The sequence below is a fragment of the Pongo pygmaeus genome, chromosome 7, assembly GCF_028885625.2.
Source record: "Pongo pygmaeus isolate AG05252 chromosome 7, NHGRI_mPonPyg2-v2.0_pri, whole genome shotgun sequence".
Taxonomy (NCBI): domain Eukaryota; kingdom Metazoa; phylum Chordata; class Mammalia; order Primates; family Hominidae; genus Pongo; species Pongo pygmaeus.
Genome location: NC_072380.2, coordinates 30,265,390 through 30,270,306, shown reverse-complemented (window position 1 = coordinate 30,270,306; position 4,917 = coordinate 30,265,390).

Sequence of the window (4,917 nt, the reverse complement as noted above, 5' to 3'; positions counted from 1 at the left end):
CAATCCAGTGCGCGTCATTATGCCCTCATTTTACCCACTCGCGTAGGCGTAATTACACCCTTAAAGGTATTTCTCTGACCTCGCCGATGCTCCTTTTCAGGCTCTGCCTTTCTCTACTCATTAGGGCTCCTCCTGGCGCTTTTCTCGCTCTATATGACCGCATCCTTCCTATAGGTTAAGTGCCCTCTACCTGCTTGCTCTCTAATGAATGTCTCTGGTTCTGCCCTCTGTGCCGATCTTCACACCTGACATTAGGTTGACTCATCGACATCTCCCCTCAGAGTCGTATCGAACCTAAAACTTACAGAACATGACTTTCGATTAACACTGCCGTCCTCCCTCCAACCTGCTGCTTTTTTGATCCACACCATTGGCCTAGTTGCTCAAGCCAGACACTCAAGAGCCACCCTGGCACTCCTCACCCCTACATCTGTAATAGATCTGCAAGTTCTGCTTGTCCTAGCTCGGGTCTCATGCTTACACTTTACCCTGTCAACCCGACCGTCTCTCTAATCTCAGCCGATGTGTCTCTCCCAGTTATTCGCTCATTCTGTACTTGGCCTCTGAAATCACACCCCCTCATCTCCCACCCCCAACCCTGATCCAAGTAGTTCTCTTGTAGTCAAAATCATCCTTTAAAAGACAAATTGAGGCCAGGCGCGTGGCTCAAACCGGTAATCCCAGCACTTTGGGGGGCCGAGATGGGAGGATCACTTGAGGCCAGGAGTTGGAGACCAGCCTGGTCAACACAGCAAGATCCCGTCTCTATATTTTTTTTCTATAATGTATTTTTTTTAAATGGAAAAAAATTAAAAATAAGAGCCAAATTCAGTTATTTTATTTCCCCTTCCTCTTAAAATCCAAACTGCTTTTCATAACCTATCTCTGAGCTACATCCAGCCCCTGCCTACTTCTCTCTTCCTCTTTCTATGTGTTCGATCACACCCTCATTCTCCAAAAAAGCAAAGCTGACTCTCCACCCCCAACCGCTTCCACTTGCCCCCACCCTAACACCTTCTGACCCTTTATGTCTCGGATGTCACATACTCAGTTTCCAACCAAACAGAACTAGTAGTAGATGGATATCAAAAGGCTTATTGTAAGGAATTGGTTTACATCATTGTGGAGCCTCGGCTAAGCAAGTCCAAAGTCTGTACACTAAGCTGGAACTCTCATGCAAGGGGTGAGGCTGTTGTTCACAGGAGGAATTTCTTCAGGGAAGCCCAGCTCTGCTCTTATGGCCTTCAACTGATTGAATCAGGCCCACCCAGATTAGCTAGGATAATCTCCCTTCCTTAAAGTGAACTGATGATAGGCTTTAATCACATCCACAAAATACCTTTCAGCAGCATCTAGATTAGTGTTTGACTAATGACTTGGGAATGTAGCCTAACCAAGATGACACAAAAAACTGACCATCGCACTCAGGGAAACCCTCCTTGACTGTCTTAGTTCTTTCTGGCTGCTATAACAAAATACAGTTGGCCCTTTGTATCTGTGGGTTTGACATCTGTGGCTGGTTGACATCAACCCATGTTGGATCAAAAATTTGGGGGAAAAAATTACACAAGTTTCCAAAAAGCAAAACTTGAATTTGCTGCATGCCAAGTACTACATTGAAGCCACATGAATGAAGTGATATGTAGGAATTGTATTAGATATTCTGAATAATGTAAAGATGATTGAAAGGATATGGGAGAATATGCATCAGTTAGTTATATGCAAATACTACACCATTTTATATCAGGGACTTGAGTCATCTGCAGATTTTGGCATCAGGGTGTCCGGGAACCAGTTCCCCAAGCATACTGAGGGACAGTTATACATTAGACTGAGTATAGTAGTCCTTCTTTATCCTCGGGGGATACATTCCAAGACCTCTAGTGGATGCCTGAAACCACAGATAGTACTGAACCCTCTATATACTATGCACACATTTCCTTTTCCTCATTAACAGTTTCATGGGTAAAAGATTTATTCTCACCATAGATCTTAGCAACCTCAGCATATAGTTTTTTTTATTTCTTTTTGAAATCAAGAAGTTTTCACATTTTCACTGAAAGCATTTTACAGTTTCTCTTTGGCAGATCCAAATCACCTGCATCGCTACTTTTGGGCTTTGGGGCCATTATGAAGTAAAATAAGAGTGACTTGAACACAAGCACTGTGATACTGCAACAATGTATCTGATAACTGAGAAGGCTTTAATGGGCAGGTAGTACCAACAGTGTGGATTCAAAAGGATGATTCATGTCCTTGCCTAGAGAGAGCAGCATGATAGGAGAGTTCATCACGCTACTCAAAATGGTGTGCAATTTAAAACTCACGAATTGTTTATTTCTGGAATTTTCTATTTAATATTTTTGGACTGACGTTGACTACAGGTTACTGAAACCACAGAAGATGAAACCATGGATAAGTGCGACTACTGTTATTTATAAACAAAGACATTTATTGCTCACGGTCCTAGAGGCTGGGGAGTCCAAGATCAAAGCGCTGGACATTCTGTGTCTGATGAGAGTCCTCATCACCTAATCACCTCCCAAATGTCCCACCTCTTAATTGCCAAGTAGTCAATAAAATATCAGATGTGAAGCTTGGCAGAGAGGACAGAAGCTTGAAGGTTTTATTTCAACATATGAATTCTGAAAGGACAAAAACATTCAGACCATAGCACCATCTAATCAAAAATAGGCTACCCTTCCTATTCTAATTATTTTCTCTATGGGGTAAGGATTGCAGTCATCACCAGCTATACTTACTTATCTTACCATTTCCTCCAAAGACTTAAGTTCCACGAAGGTAGGGCCATGTGAGTTTTGTTCCCACTCTTTACTCAGCACCAAACACAGTGCCTGGTGCATGGTTGATATCCCTCTAAACTTGTTGAATAAGTATATGAATGAATTTAGAGTGTTTTGTCACTGCCAGCCATGTAAACACCTATCCATTTTCAAGCAATGTCTATCTATATTAATTTGAAAGACTTCTATGGCATACTTATAAAGGACCATTTTATCAGTATTAGGTACTGTGTCTAGGGCCTATAGGCTTTTTGGGGATCGATGAACTGTTTGAAACCTGAAAATAAAATGTACTGATTCCAGAATGCAAAAAGTACAGGTAGGAATTAATTAATACTAAGGCCAGGCACAGTGGCTCATGCCTGTAACCCCAGCACTTTGGGAAGCTGAGGCAGGTGGATTGTTTGAGTTAGGAGTTCGAGACTAGTCTGGGCAACATGGCAAAACTCTGTCTCTACAAAAAATACAAAAATTAGCGAGGCATGGTGGCATGTGCCTGTAGTCCCAGCTACTTGGGGCCTGAGGTGGGAGGATCGCTTGAGCCCGTGAGGTCAAGGTTGCAATGAGCCAAGATCACGCCACTGCACTCCAGCCTGGGCAACAGAGTGAGAGCCTGTCTCAATAATAAAATAAATAAATGCACACATACATTTTTTTTTTTTTTTTGAGACGGAGTTTCACTCTTGTTGCCCAGGCTGGAGTGCAATGGCGTGATCTCGGCTTACTACAACCTCTGCCTCCCGGGTTCAAGTGATTCTCCTGCCTCAGCCTCCCAAGTAGCTGGAATTATAGGCACCCACCACCATGCCTGGCTATTTTTGGATTTTTTTGTATTTTTAGTAGAGACAGAGTTTCACCATGTTGGCCAGGCTGGTCTTGAACTCCTGACCTCAGGTGATCCACCTGCCTCTGCCTCCCAAAGTGCTGGGATTACAGGCATGAGTCACCGCATCCAACTTCACACATACATACTTAATTCAGTGTCTACAAAGCAATTTTTTCCTTAACGAATCAACTGCAATTCAACTCTTCTATACCTAGAAATGATATTTAATGTGGGGTTTGGTTTCATTCAATATGTTTAATACGATGTTAGCTTGTTTAGTTCCTTAGGGAGCCCTCTTCTTCCCTGTTGGGAATAGGCCCCCAAAATCTGGCCATAAACTGGCCCCAAAACTGGCCATAAACAAAATCTCTGCAGCACTGTGACATGTTCGTGATGGCCATGATGCCCACGCTGGAAGGTTGTGGGTTTCCCGGAATGAAGGCAAGGAACACCTGGCCCACCCAGGGCAGAAAACCGCTTAAAGGTGTTCTTAAACCACAAACAATAGCATGAGCGATCTGTGCCTTAGGACATGCTCCTGCTGCAGATAACTAGCCAAACCCATCTCTTTATTTTGGCCCATCCCTTTATTTCCCATAAGGAATATCTTTAGTTAATCTATAATCTATAGAAACAATGCTTATCACTGGCTTGCTGTCAGTAAATATGTGGATAAATCTCTGTTTGAGGCTCTCAGCTCTGAAGGCTGTGAGACCCCTGATTTCCCACTCCACACTCTATATTTCTGTGTGTGTGTCTTCAATTCCTCTAGCGCTGCTAGGTTAGGGTCTCCAGGACCGAGCTGTTCTTGGCAAGTGGCGCCCATACATGGGGGCTCAAACCCACATTGAAGGGTCATCAGAGCGACGGTTGGAGAATGTGGAACTAAGCTGGAGGACACCCGAGTACTCTTAAAGCAATCCCTGTGGTGAGTAAGAAGGGGAGCTTGGAAGCATCAGGGTAACAATGGGACAAGTGTGGGCTCTGGTTCGTTCCACTTTGGAACCTTTTCACACTGGTGATGAGGAAGGAGAGTGTAACGAAATAACAGAAGACGTTACAGAGCAGGTTTGTTTGCCAGCTAAAGCTAAAGCGGCAAAGGAGGGAGAGGTTCATCCCTACCCTTCTGCACCCCCTCATTATTATTTTGAAGAAAAAGAGTGGCCTGACCCTCCAGATCTTTCTTTTCCGGAGGACACTGGGTGAAAAGTAGTTGCCCCAGTGACTGTTCAAGCAGCGTCTCCAGCAACCACTCTCAGTTCTATTCAGGCAGGAATTCAGCAAGCT